Source organism: Notolepis coatsorum (genome assembly GCF_963971535.1).
Source record: "Notolepis coatsorum genome assembly, chromosome: 7".
NCBI classification, from domain to species: Eukaryota; Metazoa; Chordata; class Actinopteri; order Aulopiformes; family Paralepididae; genus Notolepis; species Notolepis coatsorum.
In genome coordinates, this window is record NC_140171.1 from 145,765 (window position 1) to 170,972 (window position 25,208).

Sequence of the window (25,208 nt, forward strand, 5' to 3'; positions counted from 1 at the left end):
TCCATGGGTGCTGTCACGTTGGTGCAGGTCATCAGGGCCTGGGCTTTAGGACACACGTCCCGGGCTAATGCGCATCGCTTGCATTGCTGCACCCATTTCTTCACCTCCTCTGTCATCCCGATCCAGTAATAACTTCGCCTCATCAGGTCCACTGTCCCTTGCCCTCCGTAGTGTCCTCCATCCTCATGTTGGGTCTTGTAGATCCTCCATCGCAGGGCCATGGGCACCACCAGCTGCAGAACCTCCTCCCCGTCACGGGGGTCACTGACGCGTCGAAACAGTACTTGTTGGTGCAGACGAAACCGCTCCCACTGCCCGTATAACTTGCGGAGTCTCGGGTCTCCCTCCTTCAACTGTACTTTGGTGGGAGGGACTCCCCGGGTTACTGCCCGCCACACCGGACCCAACTCGGGATCGTCCGCCTGTAGCTGCCGCATTTCCGCCCAGTCATACCCGCTGTTCCCCTTCTGTGTCGCTATCCGACATGCGCTGGCGCTCGGGACCTCCCACGTCTCGGTCGGTCTCTCGGGGCCTAGCAGGGCCCGTACTTCTTCCGCTGGGACCAGGACGTAGCCATCGCGGGCGACTGAGGCGGGGGCGCACAAGGAGGCGGTCCGTTCCTGTAGACCCTGACGGGTGTGAGTGCCGGTCGCGGGTATTGTTAGGAAGTCTTTTTCGGTGTCTTCTACCTCAGGTTCGGTCCGCATCGGCATGCGAGACAGGGCGTCGGCATTCTGGTTGAGTCGGCCAGGCTTGTACTGGACCACGAAGTCGTACTCTGCGAGTTGAGCGTTCCAGCGCTGCTCCACTGCTCCCAGGTTGGCCGTACCTAGGTGTTTCAACGGGTTGTGGTCGGTGATCACGGTGAACTGGGCGTACATCAAGAGGTCTCGGAACTTCTCAGTGACTGCCCACTTCAGGGCAAGGAGTTCCAGCTTGAATGCACTGTAATTTTGGTCATTCCTTTTGGACCCACGCAGACCTCGGCTCGCGAAGGCGATGACTCGCTCCACGCCCTCTTGCTTCTGGCTTAGTACCGCTCCCAGTCCCAAATAGCTCCCGTCCGTGGTCACTATGAAGGGGAGTTGGAGGTCGGGGTAGGCCAGCACCGGAGGCGTCAAGAGGCACTCCCGCAGATGATCGAAGGCCGCCTGACACTGCGGAGTCCACTTGAAGGCCTCGTACCGGCCTTTAGCGAACCCCTTCTTTTCTTTTCCCATCAGGGCATGCAGGGGCTGGGCCACTTGGGCGAAGCGGGGCACGAACCGCCGATAATAGGACAGGAACCCGATAACCTGTCTCACCTCCTTTGCTGAGCGTGGCGCCGGCCAGTCCTCCAACGCCTTCACCTTGTCGGTGTCAACCTGTATGCCGGCTGCGGAGACGACGTGTCCCAGGAATTTGACCTCGGTCTTCAAAAGGAAGCACTTTCGGGGCTTGAGTTTGAGCCCATGTTCCCGCAGTCGTCCAAACACCAGGTCCAACTTCTGGCAATGGCTCTCGAAGTCACGGGCGAACACTAAGACGTCGTCTAAATAGACAAGCAGTACGTCGAAGGCCAGGTCTCCCAGCACGGCGGTCATCAACCGCTGAAAGGTTGCGGGTGCGTTACACAAGCCGAAGGGCATACGGGTCCACTGGTATAGGCCGAAGGGCGTCGTGACGGCTGTCTTCTCTTGATCCTCTTCTTTCACCGCCACTTGGAAGTAGCCGGCGGTGAGGTCGAGTGAGGAGAAGATCTTGGCCTGCCCCAAGGCATCTAGGGACTCTTCAATACGAGGTAGGGGGTACGCATCTCGGTGCGTCACGTTATTGAGGCGGCGGTAGTCACAGCAGAACCGCACAGAGCCATCCTTCTTTATGACGATCACGGCTGGAGATGCCCACGGACTGCAGCTCTCTACTAGCACCCCCTGGTCCACCAGGTCTTGTACGTGCCGCTTTACCTCCTGGAACACGTGAGGCGGTATTCGGCGGTGCCGTTGCTTGACCGGAGGTGCGTTACCGGTGGGGACGTAGTGAGTGACCGTGGTTGTGTAACCGTAGTCTCCGTCGTCCACGGAGAACACCGCCTTGTGTTTCTCCAGCACCTGATTTAGTCGGCTCACTTGGGCCGGCGTGAGATCTTGCAAATTCGCCTGCACGGGCACGGCCAGTCCTCGGACCCTCCCGTATAGCTCTACCTCTGGCGGGCTGTCTTGAGCCTCAATCGCCATCACTCGGACGCCTCCGTCTACTTCCTCCACGGTCACCCTCTCCTTAGGCCGCACTTGACGGGGACAGTGGAGCTCCGCCAGCCTGGACCTCGGTCTGAGCACCATCTCAACGCCCGTCGGGTTCAACACCCGCACAGGCACTCTTCCCTTTCGGGTGTAGGTCACCACGTTCGCCACCAGCATTCCGGGGGGCAGGTTGGCACTCGGCGTGTTCTCTAACATCACGGGGCGCCGCGTCCCCACCGTCGTCTTGCAGCAGCCGGAGACGATCACTTCGCTGTGTGGGGGAATGACCACCGGCTCTCGGCCGGCCACTTTGACGTACCCCATTCTTCCCGGGGCGGTACACTCTCGGGCTTCTTGGGCCATGGCGGTGACTACACGGCGGATGGCGATGCTCTCGCCAGGCGCATCCCCTTGATTCCTCTGAACAGGCCGTCTACCCCACCGAGCACGTTCATGCCCAGAAGTCCCTGGACGGCGTCTCCTGGTGCCACTCGGGCGGGGTCGTCCTTTAGGATGAATATGCATTTACCCATAAACGTCATCTCTAGGCACTTCACCTCTGCGTATAGACACCCCACCACTGGGATCTCCAACCCGTTGGCGGCGATGAGGGTTGGAGGGGGTCAACCTCGACCGCGGAAAGTGTCTTCTGAAGTGACTCTCGTTCATGGTGGTGACTTCGGCGCCTGTCTCGACCCCGTCGATCTGAACGTCTAGGGTGAGGCACTCCCCGTGCACGTCTTGCGTCCCAATGTCCTCCGCAGCCGAGTCGGTGACTCCGGCTGCGACAGCGTCCACTGCTCTTCGTGGCCCGGGTCGGTACCCTGTCGGGCCCGGAGCTTCGGGGGCGGGGTTAGCGGCTAGGCAGGGCCCGCGGGCTGAGCGGGGACAATCTCTGCTGATGTGGCCCGGCTGATTGCAGGCATAGCAGATCAGCCTGCCCTCTTCATCTCGGCGGGGTGGTTCTCGTGTGGCGGCGGTCGCGTCGTCTCGGCGTCGCCGCCCAGTGGCACCTCTCCGGGGCGCGTCACGTTCCTGTTGGAAGGCCAGGAATAGTTGCTCTTGGCGCGCACCTAGCTGCTCCTGTCCTGCCTTGAGCTGCTGAATAGCTTCCTGCAGCGCGTCGACGTTCGGTGGGGCCTCTCGTCTCTCCGCGGCCGTGGCGTGTACTAAACCCCGGGGGGAGCTCTTGTCGGAGGGGAGGACCAGCTCGTCCTCCGACCAATCGATCGCCGCCTTCAGGACTTGGGGAAACGGCCTCGTCCCATCCTCCCTCATGTACTTCCGCATTTCTCTCCTCAGGGCCTCGTCTCTGAGGCCTACCACAAACCGCTCCTGCAGTAGGGCGGCGGCTTCGGCGACCTGTGCAGGCGCCCGACGTCGTAGGCGACGGATCCTCTCCTGCAGGTCGTAGGCGAACTGGCGCACAGTCTCTCCGGCGGTTTGTCTTCGGTCAAAGAATTCCCCCAGGCGAATGCTGACCGGGACCTTGTCCCTGTAGGTTTCCTCGAGGAGCGCGAACAGGGCTTCAGTGTCGGGGACGGTTCCCTCTGTCAGGAAGCGTACCGTCTGTTTCGCCTTTGAGGTGAAGCTGTACAACCTCCGCTTGTTCCTCCTCAGGTATTCTACTGGCACGGAGATGGGTCCTCATCGCCTGGATCCAGTCTTCTACCGGCGGTTCCCCTCTCTCTTTTTCACCTCCAAATTCGCTGCACTTCCGCTCTCGTTGGACGTACACCACCGGGAGGGGCGCGGGAGGGAGCTGTTGGAGCACGGGCTGTGCCAAGGCAAGCGACTCTTGGCGTCGGGCCTGCTCTAGTTGTTCGTGCTGGTGATCCAGGACGCTCGCCTGGTCTTGGAGTTGACCCTTTAGGAACTCCACCGCGGCGGTCAAGGTCTGCACCGTCTCGGCTCCCCCTCCTTCCTCTTTGAGCGGGACCGGCGAGTCATCTCCTTGCTTCACCCGGGACGGCCCGGCTTTGACCTCCGGCTTCGGGGTGTCGCTGTCTGACATCTTAGGTCTCTTGGTCGTCACTTACGAGCAGTGTTGTGCTAGTTACTGAAGAAATAGTAACTCAGTTACTTTACTAGTTACTCATTTAAAAAGTAACTCTGTTACGTTACTAGTTACTTACACCCAAAAGTAATGCGTTACTGTGAAAAGTAACTATTTAGTTACTTGAAGAAGAAAAAAATTGCTCCCATGCAGCCAGATACAGATACTCAAAATCGGTTGATCAACTTGACAGTTTCCATTCACATCACTGAACTCTGCTAAGCAATGTGGTCTAGATAAACACAAATCTGACACAAACACAAATGTCCTGACGTAATAAGAAATGCACCGTGCCTAATTGCTCGGGGAGGTTGAGCGCAGGCACGTTTAGGTTGCGCGCATGCACGTTTAGGTTGCGCGCATGCACGTTTAGGTTGAGCGCATGCACGTTTAGGTTGAACGCATGCACGTTCTAGGTTCTAGGTTGAAAATAAGTGCTTGAGGAACAGCCTTGATATCTGTCGCCGGAGCGTTTCATTATAACAGTCTTGCAACGTTGTTTAAGATATCAATCGTGCATTGCAACGTTAGAATAGTTAGGATATCAATTGTGCATGAAAGGACTATATTTATATTGTTTGATTAGTATTGATGAGATTCCCTGGCAGATTTGTAGTCAGAAATGCGTTGATCAACTTGAGTTTCCATTCATTTACATTCACCAGTGTCTGTCGAGATGTAAAGTTAGTCCTGCAGCCCCTTAAACATTTTCTTTGTTTCATTTCCATGTTGTACTGTATATTCTCTCTCCAAGTAGTTGAAAAAAGTTTTCCGTCCCATTTGCTGTGTGTCGCCTCGTATCATTCTACGCGGGTGGCGAGTGGATTTGGATGAGTCCTCGTAGTTAACGTTATACTCCAGTATCTTTGAGCCAAAACACAAATGACATAACTAAAACGTTATTTTCTTTTCGCTCGACAAAAGAGAAATACGCGAGTAGCAGTAGCTGGGCGCTGTCATTATCAGTCAGGAATCTCAGGAATAGTAAACAAAACACGCCCCCAGCATAGCGTTTCCTCGCAGCCAGGCAGACAGGATATGAGGATAAATAATAATAATAATAATAATAATCACTACCGCTCGCTATCAATCTACGCCGTATATAACGCAAATAACGCAGTGACGAACCATTCAGTAACGTAAGTAGCGTTACTGAATTTGAAAAGTAATGCCTTAGAGTACTATTTATCGCAAAAAGTAACTTCGTTACTGTAATGCGTTACTTTGTAACGCGTTAGTCCCAACACTGCTTACGAGGGAGTGGAGTAGGATGAAGATCCTGTTCGTGATGCCAAATGTAGCAGGGTGGATTATCCCTGCTTCGTGGGAACTGTGGTGCACGGTCACTAGGTAGCAAGACACAGTAGAACTCTGGCTAGCTGCACCTCTGTCTTTGGGGTCAGGAGCGTCAACTGGAGGCTGGCAGTGGGAGTGTATGAGGCCCAGGATTTACAAACCTAGTCCGGTACTCTGGTCTTCCTCCCTCTTCCAGGGCAGTCAGCAGTACTCCCCAACACGCCCTCACTCTCCCCAATTGTCCCCTTAGCACCCCCCCACACCTAATGACTGGATGGTAAATAAATAACTTGGTTCCCCCCGCAAGCAGTACCCTCCCTCAGTAACACCAGAAACCTTACAGTAGGAAAGGGAAAGTTAAATAGGAAGGGGTTAATAATATATATGTTACCCGCATCAAAAGGGTTAAGATTAGGCTCAATAAAAGACACACACACCGTGCTCCCATTCAGTCTGATTATTATTGCACCATTGTTCTCATTACACAATAGTTATGGTATGGTGATTATTGCACCATGGTTATCATTACACAATAATTACAGTCTGGTAATTATGTAATTACGCCCTAGGCACCAAGTGCTCTCGCTGTACCCAGACTAAGTGCTGCCCACGTCTGGGCTAGCCACAGTATCAATACCTTCCCTAAGGGTTTACATATACTGCTCTAGTACTCCGTAATATGGGGAAAGAAGGGAGAACATAGGGGAGGAATAGAAGGGTTCACTGAATGGTAACATATTATTACACCAACACGGTATCACACTCAAAAGAAATAAACAGAAAGTAAAGGGTGGGCCCACAAAATACCAGTAAAAGTCCTATCTTAATGCCGGCATGTATTGTTTGGGGTACCCCTATGGAACGGTAGTAGCAACGTTAATTTCGCCCGCAGGCTGCACCACACTGTATACTGTATAATGGCTCGGGAGCTTCAATGCCCATTTGTACTCATCCGAAATGGCCACCTCGCCGCGCCACTGTTGTCCGGAGAGCAAGATGGCGTCGAACGCTCTCGGTGAGAGTGCTAGCAGGCGGAGCTGGGGCAGAGAGGCAGCGCCGGCTGAGAGCGTGTGCTGAGTGATGACGACCCCTGCTGGATGGGACGAACTCCCGTAGGCTGCAGGCAGCCAGGTGCAGGTCTGGTCGCCGGTAAACGGCACACTGATTGAAGGCAGCCGGAGCAGAACGGTTGTAGGCCCACACGCGTCTCGGGGCTCGCACTCTATACAGCACACAGTAACTACTATAACCCGATTGTTAGTGCTTGGCTCTGCACTGTTTGCTCACACACTATCGCTGGTACTTCTAGGATATCGCGTCCACTAGCAAGTACTTCCTATCACCCGTTGCTATCCCACGGGGCTCTCCAACATAACTTCTGCAACAGGGCTCTCCCAAGCCCCCGTCCGTTGCGACTGTCCGTATTCAAGTTCAACGCCGAAGAGGATCTCCTTCCGTCTTCCTCCCCCATATATCACGTCCCATCTCTCTCCGACACTCTCTGCCAGACACCGCCCCCTGCTGGTCCCGCCTACTAGTCACACAGGGCAGGGTGTTGAATATGATCCAGCGATACTGTGTACGGTCCATACTCCAGCCGATAGAAGGAAGTGGGAATATCAATGATGTCTTTGTGTACAAAAGGGATATAAAACACAAGTCAGCAGTTCTGAATAATAGACCATATTTTTCAGACTGCTACATCAAGGAGACAGAAACGACAGCAATACCAAGTCCCAAATGACTCCACAAACCCAAACCGACCATGCAAGCCAAGGTTATCCCCAGTGACCTGAATTATGGTACCACGAATCACGTGTCTAAAGATGGGAATTTTAAGTCCCTCTGTCTCCAGTACTTTCAGATCATTGACAAGTAGCTCAAGTATCAAATTGAAATCATAACGCTTAATGTCCTGTGCATGGAAAAGAGCACACAAATGAATATTAATCAAAGAGGAATTATAGATTGGGGGGACATTTCTTAATGTAAAGTATATAGCACCTAATTTATGTATACCCTTTTTAGAGCCCAATGGATTTGCAGTTTCAAAGTCATCATAAAAAAGCTGAATTTGAAAGGAATCTTTTTCTACTGAAAACAGGGGACTTTCTTTCAAATAGGTGGCATCTCTCAAGTCTGCATACACACCTTCCTTAGTCATGTGCCTGGGCTTTAACATGTCTGCAAGTTCTGGGTTTTGAAAAATGCTCTTCAGTGTTTCCAAAATGGGAACATATGCAAACTTATCAGTTACAATGACCTGGTCGCGTCTATGCTTTTACCAAGCGGTTCGTGTTTCCGCGTTCCCCTTTTGCGCTCTGATTGGCCACGGACGTTTCTGGTCATGTGACATGTGCGCCCAATCGCATGACGAGCAGTGTCTTATGCGTTATTTCTAAACCTAGCCGCATTTCTGGCAAGACGCTCTCTGATTGGCCGACGCCTGTTTCTACACTGGTTAAGCTTAGGCACTCTTTCGAAGTTGGTTAAGGTTAGAGTTTGTCTTAGAGCTGTAGTGTAGTGTAGGACTACAACTCCCCTGATGTTAAGGTGTCACGTGTCTTGCTTATCATTGGTTACTGTTACGTGAACCAGAGGCGCCTCGGAGCGCTCTGTGTCAGAATAAGGTAGCAGTCAGAGGGACTGGCTGCGGTTTCACTGTTTACCTGTATGAATACCAACTGTGAATAAAGCACAACTGAGCACTACCACGGTCTCTTCTATTAAGATACTACAAGAGCGTGACGGCAAGTTCTTTCGACGGTTAAGCTTAGGCACTCTTTCGAAGTTGGTTAAGGTTAGAGTTTGTCTTAGAGCATGGCGATAGAACGGCAGGTAGTTTGCAGGCTGTTCGACGCGGAAATGGGCAAAGACACAGCTCGTCACGCGATTGGGCAAACATGTCAGTGGCCAATCAGAGAGTGTCAGTCAGTGCCAATCAGAGAGCGTCTGCCAGAAATGCGGCTAGGTTTAGAAATAACGCGTCTTAGCCCATTTCCACATTGAACAGCCTGCAAACTACCTAACGCCTAGTTTATCACTGGTTAAGCTTAGGCGACTCTTTCGCAGTTGGTTAAGGTTAGAGTTTGGAATCAGGGCTGGTGTTCTATCGCCATGCTCTAAGACAAACTCTAACTTTAACCAACTTCGAAAGAGCGCCTAAGCTTAACCGTCCAAAGAGCTTGCCGTCACACGATTGGGCGCACATGTCACATGACCAGAAACGTCAGTGGCCAATCAGATTCGCAAAACGCACGAACCGTTTGGTAAAAGCAATGAGGTGACCTGGTCGCGTCTATGCTTTTACCAACGCGTTCGTGTTTCCGGGTTCCCGTTTTGCGCTCTGATTGGCCACTGACCTACGCTAGTACGCCCTCCTCGCTATGAGCGTAGAAAGAGAAATATTCAACAGGAAGCGATTTGCGAGTGCAATACACCATCACGCCAGAGTGGATAAAGAAATGCTCCAGAAATGAATATGCGTAGGGAAAGGCTTAATAACGAGTCAGTGCGAGAGCGCACACACAAAAGCACACACGCATGATATCTGATTTATTAATGCCAAATAATGGACGACGGCCGCAATTGGCACTTGAATAATGTAGTCAGTAACAATTCATGACAGCTGGTATAGCTCAACTGGTTAATGCCCTGCCTGTGGACCATATGGTCCCTGGTTCGAGTCTCTTGCTTACTTTTTTCCCCCCGTAACGTTAAATAATAAATAATCTATCCACTCTGACATCCCAAAAAGGACAACAACACCACCTTATGCATACTGCACCTTATGTGAATACTGTATATTTCAGTTGGTTAGATAGTCAATTCTATTGACTTATTTGTTTACACTGCTTGTGTTGTTTTCACTAACTGTGTACCCCCCCCCCCCCCATGCTGCTATGATGCCTGAATTACCCCAAGGGGATCAATAAAGGAATATCTTATCTTATCAACCAGAGTGGATGTTTATATCGCTATGCTTCATCTCCCCTTTAAGTCAGTGATAAAAGTGTCTTTCAAGGATAAGTGAGCTCCTGCACTGATTATTATACAGTAGTTCAATATTCAATATTTGATCACCAAAACCCCCCAAAAAGCATAAAAAGGGGGCGCCCCCACCCCAAAAGGGCCCTTAAAAATCGAGCTTGCGCGCATAACGCGCTCGGTTAAAACACACACGGGTATAGTGCCCTTTTCAGCCTTTGAGCACCTGCCCCTCTAAAGTCCTGTGCACGTCCCTGTATCTATATCTTTATGACTGTTTTTATGAACTTCAATATGAGCACTTTTTATAGCTTCTGGTGAATTACGTGACCTCTTCCATTGACCACTGCACCAAGGGAAAACACGAGGAACCCATTGCGATACACCTCTTCTTCGACCGCCAGGAGGACGGATGTAGTCCAGGAAAGAGTTGAGTGCACGTACTATAGAAGGCCTTGGACCACTTGGAGAGGGACAACAAATCTATTTGCCTCCTTTTGAAATATGCTATTGATATAATTTCTCCTGAATTCTTATTTAGAGAGGGGTCTCTTATTATTGTGTGTTCACAGGCTTTATTTTACAGCAATGATTTTATTTGCATGAATCTTTCGATCTTACAGCACTTATATTGTTTTCTACCCCCTCTAAATTATTTCTGTAATGATATGAAAATATAGAGGCCTAGTGTCTTAACTTCATTGTATGAAAAGGGACTAAAGGAGAATTGAGGGGTGTGATCCACGGAACTCACACATCAGTGTTTATATCAACATTAAGATCAACAGGAAGAAGACTGATATATTCTCTCAATCAAACACTAATATGAGTGGGTAGTGAATTAGAGGTCTTGTTTTTCTTAAGTTAACTGCCTTCCAAAACTGAGCCAGGTTTGCATAGGAACTTGTAATTAAATCTAAGTAGTAATCTGATTTAGACTTTCTCATAGCTGTGGTACATGTGTTTCTGAGCTGTTTGAAGACAAGCCAGTGTTGTGGATCACCTGAGCGTGCAGCACGTGACCAGGCCTTATTCCTGCCATTAAGCAGAGTTGACAATTCATGTGAGAACCAGGGTGCTATTCTATCTTTAATTCTCTTGAGAGGAGCATGTTTATTGATCAGAGAAATAAGAGTATTTGTGAAGAGGTCAAGGGTCACTTGAACATTGGCGGACTCTGCCATGAAGAGGATGTTGCTATGCATAATCATTCATGAAGGCTTGTTCATTTAAACATTTTAAATTCCTTTTTATGACCGTATTTGACCTAGTTTTTTAACATTTTCGTACTGCTCACACATGCAGTAGGACAGTGATCACTATTACCCAGATCAAAAACACCAGTGGCCACAATTTTGTCAGTTCTATTGGAAAATACAAGATCAATTAGTGTGCATTTTGAAAAGTCTTTCAAGTACATTCCTTCCTCTCTCTCTCTCTCTCTCTACCGGACTGCCCGTTAGTATAAGAACCAATACAAAAATCTACCAAAAACATAATTTTTTTTTTTTTGCATGATCTCGTGCAAGGGTTAATATTCATGTAGTCACTCTATTATCTGCTCATCAGTAGATCATCTATATCTATATCAGAGACACTGAACACAACATAAATACAGAATTATGTCTGGATAAATACTAAGACTGTCCTCGACTCAACAAATTCTTACTCGATAAAGTCATAGTACTTGATGACTAACCTATAAATAGTCATAGGACTTCACAACTAAACTATAGTCATCTACTGTATCTATCTGTTCTGTCTCTATATATCTGCTGTATCTAGCTGTTCTGTATCTATATATCAGTATCTAACTGTTCTGTTTCTATGTGGAGTAGATTTGACGTTATATTTTAATGTTTCATCCTTTCTCTACTCCATGCAGAGTGGAAAAGATTCAAGAGAGGCAGGTTCATTTTCCTCAAGTATTTTTTGTCTTTATTGAGTTATTTTATGTTACAGAGACGCAAAAAGAAAAGCAAGATGGAATGGGATTAAAATGTAACTGTATATAATGTGCCGTAGGATGAAAACCTACAATGTATGTTCAGGGTACATGCAGTAATGTAGGCAGGTCCAGGAATCAAACCTGTGACCTCAGGCTGGTGAAGAGCCCATGCTACCACCTTGCCAAGAGGGATATCACTGTGAAACTCACTGAGCACATGAAGGAACATTAAGTAAAGTAACACGATTCTGTCCCACAGTGTTGTTGTGGTGCTGCTTGGTGCAGTTACAACTATTATTATTATTATTATTATTATTATTATTATTATTATTATTATTATTATTATTATTATTATTATTATTATTATTATTATTATTATTATTATTATTATTATTATTATTATTATTATTATTATTATTATTATTATTATTATTATTATTATTATTATTATTATTATTATTATTATTATTATTATTATTATTATTATTATTATTATTATTATTATTATTATTATTATTATTATTATTAATAAACTATTATTACTACAACTGTTATTCACCTCAACAATGATTCTGTTTGGTGAATATTGACCTCTTGGAACAACAAGGTGGAACATGTCACTTCCCTAACCCAATACAAATATAGCATTTATCAACAAAGTATTTACCACACGCTTATTCTGAAAAGTCATGGATAGATTAATCTCCATAGTCTAAAAAGTCATGGATAGATTAATCTCCATACAGTCTAAAAAGTCATGGATAGATTAATCTCCATACAGTCTAAAAAGTCATGGATAGATTAATCTCCATACTGTCTGAAAACTCATGGATAGATTAATCTCCATACTGTCTGAAAACTCATGGATAGATTAATGTCCATACTGTCTGAAAACTCATGGATAGATTAATCTCCATACAGTCTGAACTTCATTTGGACATTTCCTGGTTGAAGAGCCTTCAGAGCAGATTAGTGGGAACTAGAATAGAATATAGAATAGAATAGATCTTTATTTGTCATTGTTGGTACAACGAAATTTGTTAGGAACATCACCACCACTGGCATACAACATAAGATATAACATGTGCAAAATAATAATGTCAATAATAGTAGTAATATAGTAATAAGTAATAAAGTATCAATGTCCCAATGTCCCAATATATAACATACCATCATTGTCCCAAGTGCATTTAGTGCTTGTGCAAATAAATTAATAAATATAAATATTTCAGTCCAGTGAGTTGATGGAAGGAGGGGGGGGGGGGGGCGTTGACTTGCAAAGGATGAAGTATTGTATAGTGCAGCAATGCAAGTCCGGTTCACAGTTATTGTTGTAATGTGGGAGTGGGAGTTATGTCACCGGGGGTGGGATGCGGGGGGGGGCAAGTTGATGTTCGTCGTTGAGCAGCCTGACAGCCCGTGGGTAGAGGCTGTTGGTCAGTCTGCTGGTTCCGGACTGGATGGATCTGTACCTTCGACCAGAGGGCAGCAGTTGAAAGAGATGGTTTGCTGGGTGGTACTGGTCCTGTAGGATGTTATTTATACGCTAGATAAACTAGAGGGGAAATTAACGTAGAACGCATTTTCAGCAGAGTGGATACACTTTTGTTAGGAGTGTTGAATCACTCACTGACGGACGTGAATTTGCCTCCTCGGACCCTTGACACGGTGCACTATCATGACACAGCAGAGATAAGGCTCAAAATGGGAACACGCCGACACGCAAATAAACACCATCATCACTACATATACAAATAAACATCATCTACAGAGAGAACCATGTCTCATTAAGGTTAATAAAGCCCTTATTCTGCACGTATTAACAGTTAACTATGCTTTTTACAGCTACTGGATGTAAAGCAAGAACAATGCCTTATTAAGGTCATCTTCTTTTATGCAACAGTGGAGTCTGTTCTCCAGTGAATGCTGGACCCTGAAGCCCACCCTGCAGAAGTCCCTGGATGGGTGCTACACCAGAATGCTGTGTGTGGTGCTCAACATCAACAGGGTCCAGGAGCATGTCAGCAGGGGGCAGGGGGGGGGGGGTTATTATTTTCATCACTAAATTGTATATTGTACAAAATATTCTCAAAACATTATATAAAACATCACTAATCACATCAACACAATGCAAATAAATGGAATGTTACAATTGCACTATTTCTTTTTTGTTGATGTGATTACGGTAGTGATGTTTTATAATGCTTTCAGAATATTTTTTACAATATATATTAGTGATGGAAACTAAAAATTAGAAATCAAATGTTTTTTAAAGAGCTGTTTGTGTGCTTCACATTGTATTTATATGTAATTTCCTATTCAACATGTAGTGCTCATTCCAGATGGGGGAGCTGTGTAAAACATAGTTAACTGTTAATAAGTGCAAAATAAATTATTTATTAACCTTAATAAGACATGGTTGTCACTTTAGTTCCAGTAGTCCCAGTGTTCATAAGTACATAGTTAACTGCTAATAAACAAAGATATATATATATATTTTTTAATCTTAATAAAGCAACAAAAAAGCTTAGCAAATGTTAACAATGTCAGAATAGGTAAGTTAGTAAGACTCAATACATTTGTTTGTAATGCTATTATATATATATAATAAATCATAAGGATTTTATTAATGTTCTTAAGCAGTCTAAATTGTGACCGAGCCCAGCAGTTCGTGGCACAAGTCTCCCTCTGTCATTTTTCAGGTATTTACAGATTATGAAAGTACAGAATGTAAGCTTTCAAATGATGTGTCATATAATGAAATCTGAACATATCTGAAGAAGATTATGCTTATTTGAATCTAGTTAAACCTCAAGTCTCACAGAGAAACTGTGAGGTTTGGTTCGTTCCCCGCCACACGCTCCTCTGAGGTACGGTGCTGATTGGTGCATTCCCCGCCACACGCTTTTTGAGCAATTGCCAATTTCATCACGCAGCTGTCATAGTTTGTGATTAGCGCCCCAGGGGGCTTTATATACCTGGACCTTCTTTCTATCGTTGTCGGGTCGTTCTGGAATACAACTGCATTTGCCTGCTTTTTCCCAGTTGCTGTTCCTCGTCTACTTTCCCTCCAGGACTTTTCTGTGGAGAACCGCTGGTGAGAACCTTGTTCCCCGTTTGGAGCTGCGCCTCGTTTACCCGCTTTACGTGTTTGCACTTGGGTGAGTTGGAACCAAACCCCTCTGGATTATTCTGTCTGTGTGTTTGACGAACACCGAAGATTATCATTTTCGCTTGCACTGGACTCAGCTGAATTGTGTGTTTAGAAGAGACACTGAAGATATCGTTTTGTTTGCACTGAACTCAGCTAAATAGTGTGTTGTGGGGAACACTGAAGATTGTCACTGTCAATTGGTTCTGGACACTGCTAAGGGAGGAGGGAACCACACTGCCTCTGTGTTTCGTTGGACTGTTTTTGATACCTCTCTCTCTCCGTTTTCCACCTCGAGTTAAGGCTGGGAGTATCTGCAGAGCCGCTACAACGTCACATACCGATTCCCCACCGCTATCACCAGGAGAATCTGCAGAGCCGCAGATAACTCTGCCGAAGGCAGCCTCCCTTGTTAATTCATAAATTGTACTTTACCCTTTTTTGACTCTGTAAATAAATATGCCCTAGTATTTGGCTAACTCTGAACTACCTGTCTGTGCCGTGCGTTTGAGGTCGGTTTCAAACCCTAACATTACGACCCGACCACGATAGAAAGAAGGTCCAGGTATATAAAGCCCCCTGGGGCGCTAATCACAAACTATGACAGCTGCGTCCTTCCCTGGGTCGAGTACTCCATCAACTCCATGGTCAGTTCCGCCACCGGCCTCTCACCTTTTGAGCTATCCCTGGGCTACCAACCCCCTCTTTTCCCTGCACAGGAGTCGGAGGTGGCAGTTCCCTCCGTACAGGACCATCTCGACCGGTGCCGTCGGGTCTGGGAGATCGCCAGGACTGCGCTGCTCCGGTCATCGGAGCACGCCAGTCGTGGGGCTGACCGGCGGCGGGTCCCTGCGCCGACGTACCACCCTGGGCAGATGGTGTGGCTTTCTGCAAAGGACCTTCCGCTTCGGTCCTCAGCCAAGAAGCTTAACCCCCGGTTCGTCGGTCCTTTTGAGGTTCTGAAGGTGCTCAGTCCGGTGGCGGTGAGTCTTAATCTTCCTGCGTCCATGCGCATTCACCCTGTTTTCCATGTATCCCGGGTTAAGCCTGTCTCTCTCAGTCCCCTGATGCCTCCTGCTCCGGAACCGCCTCCTCCCGAGATGGTGGACGGTCACCCCCAGTGGCAGGTCCGCCGGTTGATGGGCGTTCGACGGCGGGGTCGGGGGTTCCAGTACCTGGTGGACTGGGAGGGGTACGGCCCGGAGGAACGGAGCTGGGTCTCCCGCCAGCTCATCGTGGATCCCGGCCTGATCACCGAGTTCCATCGTGCCCATCCGGGCGAGCCGGGTCGGGCTGGTCGCCGGGTGGCTCCCGTGGAGGGGGGGGTACTGTGAGGTTTGGTTCATTCCCCGCCACACGCTCCTCTGAGGTACGGTGCTGATTGGTGCATTCCCCGCCACACGCTTTTTGAGCAATTGCCAATTTCATCACGCAGCTGTCATAGTTTGTGATTAGCGCCCCAGGGGGCTTTATATACCTGGACCTTCTTTCTATCGTTGTCGGGTCGTTCTGGAATACAACTGCATTTGCCTGCTTTTTCCGCTTTGCTGTTCCTCGTCTACTTTCCCTCCAGGACTTTTCTGTGGAGAACCGCTGGTGAGAACCTTGTTCCCCGTTTGGAGCTGCGCCTCGTTTACTCGCTTTACGCGTTTGCACTTGGGTGAGTTGGAACCAAACCCCTCTGGATTATTCTGTCTGTGTGTTTGACGAACACCGAAGATTATCATTTTTGCTTGCACTGGACTCAGCTGAATTGTGTGTTTAGAAGAGACACTGAAGATATCGTTTTGTTTGCACTGAACTCAGCTAAATAGTGTGTTGTGGGGAACACTGAAGATTGTCACTGTCAATTGGTTCTGGACACTGCTAAGGGAGGAGGGAACCACACTGCCTCTGTGTTTCGTTGGACTGTTTTTGATACCTCTCTCTCTCTCCGTTTTCCACCTCGAGTTAAGGCTGGGAGTATCTGCAGAGCCGCTACAACGTCACATACCGATTCCCCACCGCTATCACCAGGAGAATCTGCAGAGCCGCAGATAACTCTGCCGAAGGCAGCCTCCCTTGTTAATTCATAAATTGTACTTTACCCTTTTTTGACTCTGTAAATAAATACGCCCTAGTATTTGGCTAACTCTGAACTACCTGTCTGTGCGTTTGAGGTCGGTTTCAAACCCTAACAGAAACAGAGAAAATCCAATCTAAAGTTTGGCTGCATTTTGAACACCTTGGCAGTCAGGTATACGTCACAGTACATTTCCCAGAGTAAATTTTACTCAAACTGAGTTAAATTTTACTCAGTTTGAGTAAAATTTACTCAGTTTGAGTAAAGTTTACTCTCCGAAATGTACTGTGTACTAGGTGTCACAAACTGCCTTTTTTAAACAAAGGTATTTACTATTGAGAGATCCTATAACTGTTAGCTGTTACAGTAAGTATGTTGTTATACATTCAAATTACCCCCGCCCCCACCCCAAAAAAGAAAAAAACATTTAATTCATTTTCTCTTGATCTGACTCCATACATGAGTCTCTTACCACTGGGCCCGGTCACAATTGTTAACACGTTTTATTTCTTTTATAACTGTCTTGTAACCTAACAATTAATGTGTTTAGGATGCTATTACTAACACGTATAGTCTTATTAACACATAATAATTCATCTTAACTAATCTATTTGTTTTTATAAAACATGTAATATTTCTTTTTATTTAATTTTTTTTTTAATTCTACCCTCCCCTGTCTCGAACGTTGTTAGGCCATGCCTCCCACAAGCCGGCTGCAATGTGGACGAAGCCTTGCATCACGTGTCCCCTCTGGTACTCGAGGAGGCAGCCGTCGCATCTTTTCACCTGCACAGCGCAATCTCTCAGCGGCGAGGGTCTGCGTGGGAGGGACATGCCGCCCTCGTCGCACCAACCGACCTGTAGGAGTCGCTGTCCACAACGTCCGATCCCCAGCCACCAGCTTCCCACCCCCTAATACTGCCAATTGTATTAGTATGAACGACCAGCCAAGCTGGTAGCAACGCCGAGAGCTGGGCTCGAACCCAGCATCTCCTGCGTTGGTGGTGAGCGCCTTGCCCACTGCGCCAGCTAGCCGCCCTAAAACATGTAATATTATTAAACATTAATTAACTTAATCAAACAATATACTGTTGATATTTCAATGTCGCTGCCTCAGGTTGCCTGGATTTGTCTGGCTTCTCCTCCCATGCAACATTTGATAGTAAAATACCATTAATACTAAGACTGAACTACAAAAGACTATATGAAACTGATATATGCCACGCTAGATCAGGTCAGTTTGATAACCCCATAACTCATTGGTCCGCTCATCTGGACATCAAACAGCATCCTGCAATGTCTCTGACGCTCAGAATCCAATGGGCCTCAAAAATGTGGTGTTGTTACAAATGACCTGTAATATAACGAATGCACGTTTCGACCCCCTCCGTCATTGACTAGGTCAAGTGATAGAAGTTGCGAAATCTCTATTTTGTTTGATCACTGGGAAGGTGTTATCTGACAAGTATGACCCTGTCGTTTATCAGATGATATCCATTTCCCTAATCCGTCACACGGCAACTTGGAGAGTTACTCGACGAAGTCTCCATGCAACGCTTACTATCTAGAGACATAATTCTATATCATTTGAATATGCCTAAATTATCTACTTCTTTTTTAGGTCTCTGTAGTGAGAAGGAAGACATATGTAATCATTACCGCTAAAGTTTTTACATCATAAAACAATGTGTCTACGGGGCAGCGTTCCTGCCTTTACCTTTATCATGCAGAATGAGTTCTTAAAAGTGCAACATATTTTAAAGCTTACCAAGATGGTCAGAAGGATTAACACGAAGTAGTTTCCAAAAGGTTTTAATTAAAAAAATACAAGAGTACAAAGAAATGCAAAATCGGGTTACAAAGCACAAAAAGTTCCTCTAAAACATGTCAGAATGCAAAATCAAAATCTGTCTGTCTCTAGCGAGCTGGCCTTTTTATAAGGTCCGTCACGTCACGCCATCGTCAGTACATAGCTCCAATCATTGTACAGTACGTGTCATATCATTCCTTCCGTTATTTGTTACTTTGCAGTTACATATCAGATAAAGTAATTCATAAGAATAAAATCCCCCCTCTGACTAGGGCCCTGCTCCTCTTCCAACATTCCAATCGTTAACTCCCTTACTGCATGGGCCTCTCTCGTTCTGACTTACTCTAACAGTGAGAGAAGCAGACAGATCAGTACAGACCAGGCAAATCATTCTGTAGGTATCATCGCCAAGCATTCAGAAAAAATAAATAACGCACATCCTCCGTTTGTTGGTGCTGAGCCAAACTGTAAAAACAGTAATACATAAGATAAAGCAGGGCTCGCAACTCATTCGTAGTTCCAAGGTGTTTATTTGACAAAAAAAGGCAGATGCAACGTTTCGACCCTTCTGGTCTTCTTCAAGCATGAAGACAACACAACACTGACATCTTTTTATACAGGAAGTGAACTAAATTGAATATCAGCCCCACCTGGTGTGGTCCCAATATTTGCATGATACATTCTATACATAATTAAGTAACAATTTCTTTTCATTTGACATTTTTTAGAAGATTTGAGAAATATCTATGTTAAACACAACATTAAGACATCATTTACAGATAGGCAGCAGTGTTAGTCACTGAAAACAAAAATGAAAAAAACACAAACAAAAAACAAAAACAAAGTCCATTGACTGTCTCCCTCTATAAGTTAAATTTACAAATAAGGTCTAATGTCAAAGTCCTCATTAAGTCCTGTTGGTGCCATCATTTTAAGATAATGGATCCACCATACACTTCTCTCCTCAGTAGGAGATTATCTATATCTCCCCCTCGTCTTGGAAGATGCACTCTCTCTATTCCAAGGTATCTTAATGATGAGACATTGTGGTGTGCCTTTTTAAAATGTAAAGCTACTGGGCTTTTTTCATCCCCATTCCGTATCGTACTCCTGTGTTCAGCAATGCGTGTTTTTAAAGCACGTGTTGTCTTACCGACATATGCCTTACCACATGGGCACTTAAGCATATAGATTACATTGGTAGTTGTACATGTTATTTTGCCTCTTTATCTCTTTCCCAGTTGTTGGGTGATAGAAAACAGTGAATTTTTCTGTGAAGTGACATTGAGCACACAAACCACAACGTCGGTTTCCATCTGGTAAGTCATCTAAAAAATTGTGTGTTTTCTTAGGAGGCAGGTCTGATTTAACCACAATGTCTCTGATGTTATGTGCTCTCCTGTAGACTAGTCTAGGGGGGATCTGAAAAGATTTATCCAATGTTGGATCAGAACTGAGAAGATGCCAATGTTTTTTAATAGTATGTTTAAAAAGGTTGCCTAGAGGCGAGTATTGTGTAATACACTGTATAGGTTGTCCAGAGGTAGTTTTGTTTCTTGTAGATTGTAAGCAATCTTCTTGGGTTTTATGACCCACTTTCAAAGCTGCTTTTTTTACAATGTCTTGTGTGTACCCTCTGGTTTTAAACATCGTTTTTAAAGTATCTGTCTGTTCCTGAAAACATTCATCTGTACTACAGATTCTGCGGATCCTGTAGAACTGGCTGATAGGTAAACTGTTTTTTAGCGGAGTAGGATGAAATGAATCACTTCTCAACAGAGAATTTCTGTAACAAGGTTTTCTGTATACATCCGTTTGGAATGTACCATTGTCTTTTTTGATTATAATATCTAAGAAATTTACTTGGTGTTGGTCATACTCCATAGTAAACTTTAGATGTTCATTTTTGGCATTGAGGAAATTAAAGAATTGTATCAGTGTCATTTCATCCCCTGTCCACAGTATGCAAATATCATCTATATATCTTTTCCACATCTTAATGTATGGTAAAAACACATTTTCTGAGGAATTGAATACATAATTCTGCTCAAAAAGACCCATATAAATATTGGCTATGGATGGGCTGGCTTTGCTTCCCATACTCACGCCCTTGATTTGTAGATAGTTCTCATCTTGGAACATGAAGTAGTTATGCGTGAGTAGAGTCTCTGTCAGTTCTATAAGAACGTGTGTTTCTGGTGTTGAATCCGGTGGACGTTGATTCAGGAACAGTGTCAGGGCTTCTAGAGCCCCTGTATGGGGTACTGAAGTGTACAAGGATTCGATGTCCAAACAGGCCATGTAGGTCACAGTGGTCGGATCCTGGACGGACTTCAAAGTCTTCAGTAGGTCTGTTGAATCCTGTGTGAAGGATGGGAGAGATTTCACAATTGGTTGTAGGAAGAAGTCCACATAGGAAGAGATGTTTTCAGTGAGAGATCCAATTGCTGCCACTATTGGTCTACCTTTAGGTTGAACAGGATCTTTAGGCACTTTTGGCAGGCAATAGAACACTGGAGTCATTGGATGATCTATCTTCAGAAAGGCATATTCTTTTTTGGTCAAGAGGTCATTGTCCAACCAATTCTTTAATTGATGATGAATCTCATTTTAGAAAATAGCTGTTGGATTTCCAGAAAGTTTTCTGTAATTCTTAGTATCTCCTAACTGACGGTGCACTTCCTTCTCATAATCGCTCCTATTTTGAACAACAATAGCCCCTCCTTTGTCTGCATTTTTCACAATCAAAGTAGTATCTTTAGAAAGTGTGTTTAATGCTTCCCTTTCTTCCTTTGATAGATTGTTGTACACCTTATATTCTTTTCTGTTCTTAAGAGTATTTCTGACGTCTTGTTCTACCAATCTGCAATAGGTGTCAACGGATGCATTTCTATGTTTCGGTGGAATAAAAGTGGATTTTCCACGAAATTTACTAGAGTTCTCTGGTGTTTTAATTTCACTAATTGTTGAATCCATTGCAGTTGGTCCATCATCCTTATTACTCGTATCATCGCCAAGCATATCATTCTTTTTAAGCAGAAAATTATGAAACATATAATTAATATAGCATTATATATATTTATTACATGGCATTTTCACATTCGCCGAAATGCTTGCTTGTGATTGGTCAATAGCCCCCCGACTGCGGTCATTATTTTTCAATAATGACCGCAGATTTTTCAATAATGACCGCAGTGCGCAGCTGTTGGCAATCAAGCCCACATCAGTGCAGCCAATCAGACACACCTGCCGCGCACTGACAGCGGAGTGTGTGTGAGTCTGACGATAGCCTACTTTTCAAAACTACTGCTTAAGTTACATCCACAATGGCCAGTGTTGAGGACTTTGACGTTAATTTTGATTTAAATTACGAATGGTCCCCCCTGGCAAAAAAAGGTAAGACAACGAAAAAAATTACAACCGGTCACGTTAAGGTTGCGAAAGCAGCCACGGAGACAGGCACTAAGAGACATCGAGATGTCGGTGAAAATGAGGTGGATCAAATTGAAGAGGACCGACATGAAAAAAACACCAAGAAAAGTACAGTATGGGCAATGGGGGTGTTTCAGGACTGGCTGAAGGAGACTAAGAGACCACTAGATGTGAACGGAGAGGTCAGCGCGGAAGAATTGAACCAGGCACTCCGCGTATTTTACGCATCCGTTCAAACAACGAGAGGAACGGCTTACTCTGTGGCAAGCTACATGGCCCTGCGCGCAGGAATCTGCAGACATTTTTCGAAAATGGATGCAATGAAGAGTACTTCTTTTGAGCCATGTAACGGGGTCTTTAAGTCCGTAATTAAAAAGCTGCGTAAAAATGGCCAAGACACCAGCCGACACCATCCTGGCATCACCACAGCGGACATGGCCATCCTGCGCACGTCCAGTGTGTTGGCACCAACTTCGGCGACTGGACTTGTGCGCAAAGTGTGGTTTGACATTCAATTACAGCTGGCCAGGAGGGGACGAGAGGGAACGAGGGAGATGAAAAGAGATTCCTTCCAGCTGAAAGTAGACGAGAACGGAAAAGAAAATGTTGTCCTGACTCACAACATTGAGTCAAAAAACCACAAAGACGCCAGGGATCCCTGCAAGGAGATGTACAGAGGAACAATGTTTTCAACGCCCGGCGACCCCACCTGTCCCGTGGCCATTCTAAAAAAATATCTCTCCCTGTTACCCTCTTGTGCTACTGCCCTTTTCCACCATCCGCTGAGGAGACCACAGCATAAATTAAACACCGAGTCAGTGTGGTACTCCAAGGAGCCTATGGGGCATAATCATATAGGCCAAATGATGCCCACCATCAGCCTCGCAGCCGGACTCTCGCAGCGTTATACCAACCACTGCCTGCGGAGCACGGCTGTGCAGCGCCTGTCCGAGGCAGGTCTCGACACCAGGGAGATCATGACAGTGACCGGGCATAGGTGCGAGGGAAGTCTAAAGTCCTACTGGACCCCCTCCACCACAGACAGGGAGAAATGGAGCAATATCCTGTCTGGTGAGTGCTATGCCTATAACATCCTACTTACTATTTATTTAACAGCCATCACAAAATTGCCAGCAAACTGATGTCTATTATGTGTTTTAGGTGCGCAAAATAAAAGTGGACGCGCCAGTCCTCCAGCCGTGGTGTCCTCCCCCGGGAACAGAAACGCTGGTAAGTAGGCTATAGTAACCCAGTACAAGGATATGCCTACCTTTCCTATATGTTGCATAGAAAACGTATGTTATATTATTTGTGTTGTTGGTGCGGAAAGACCTGAACCAGCCCCACCAGAGCGCACAGAGACGGGCCTGAACATGATTGTCCCGACGAACGCCCCCCTCAACTGGTCCAATTTCACCATAAATGGAAATGTCCAAATAAATTACCAGAAATGAGACCATGCTGTTAATTTTTTTTTATGTCCAAATAAATTACCAGAAATGAGACCACGCTGTTAATTTTTTTTGTTAGTAAGTTAGCCATGTAATAAGTGGGGAGCAATCAAATGTCCAAATAAATTACCAGAAATGAGACCACGCTGTTAATTTTTTTTATGTCCAAATAAATTACCAGAAATGAGACCACGCTGTTAATTTTTTTTGTTAGTAAGTTAGCCATGTAATAAGTGGGGAGCAATCAAGCATTTCGATTGCAGTCATGAAAGCTGCTCAGCATAATTATGCACAGCTGCCTGCATTCAATCAGTGCATTTGATCTCGTCTTGTCGATTTTGTAAAATGAATTAGGTATATTGTTAGTAAGTTAGCCATGTAATAAGCGGGATAATGTATGGCTACGAGGTCATTGTCGCAAAATAATTGACCTTCACTACGTTTAAAACACCTCGGCGCGGCGCCTCGGTATTTTAAACTCCGTGTCGGTCAATTATTTTGCGACAATGACCTCGTAGCCATACATTATCCCTTACATATACCTTTATACCAACAGTATATGTGTTTCCATAATTATTACATGTGAAAAATAGTTTATACGGCTATAGTGGCCCCTCCCTTCTCCATGGCCTCACATTTATTACATACACAAAATGGTAGAACAGGAATCACTGTTCACACAACACACAAATTGCTTTTGATTATATTTTTACCAACATTTCTTTTATTGATAAGGCTTGCTGTTTGTGTAACTGGCTTTCTTTCTTGGCTTTTTTGGTTTTTCGTATTCAGACCAATATCTCGTCGTGGGGGGGGAAGAACATGTGGCATCTGGCAAACGTAAAGTCACTGGTTGGCGAGAGGTCATCAATCTTGGGTCCTGCTGGCTGGGACCCTTTACACCTCCCCTGGCCTCTTGAACCACCACAGCCCCTTGCTCGATGGACGGCTGGACTGGATAAATCTGCAAATCCCTTTGAACTCGACGGGTTCCGGCCCAGGCCGCGATGTGGGCCGTGCTTACTTTAGAGTAAAAGATTAAATCAATCTTGAAGTATTCACAACTTTTCCCCCAAGTTTCTACGGTAGCCCACGTTTTGCCATAGTGGGGGTCTCCCTCCCGTGTCGCCTTGTAAATTTTCACCCAGGCGGGGACAATCCCCTGCCAGTTCTCACCCTCCAAGATGTGAGATCTACTTGCTCGCAACTCTGACCCCGTGCTTAAGAGAAAAAAATCATCAAACGGTATTCTTGTAAAAGGGTCAGAATAAGGCCTTCTTCCTTGGCTTATCCCCACTATTTCGGACCAAGTGGCGGGTGACTTAAGTTCTTCATTGGTCATCTTCCTCCCGTCTTCCGCATACAGTTGAGATCGCTGACCGTTGTCTACTCCATCCCACCTTCCCCGATGAAGGGGCATTCGTCTCACCCAGGTCGCTCCCAAGGTCTGAGCAGGTGTCATATCCGATGATGCGATCGTTGTTGCTGGCGATCCTAGGTCAGGCATCACCGGTGTTGGTGATGACATAGTTGACACGAGTGTCGCTCTTCTAGGGACGTGGGTCTCGTGATCCAAAATACCCAGCACGCAATCCATCTGACCTTCATGTAACATTATTTCATCTTCCAAGATGACAAATCCCGTAACGGCCATTTTCTTCAGTTGCTGGTTGCTCGCTGTGCTCTGTGTGTCTCTGTGTGTTGGCAAGAAGAGAACACTGTTCTTTATAATCATTTAAGAAGGGGTACCGTCTCAGTTGGATGCCACAGTCGCTGTCTTACATTATTTATGG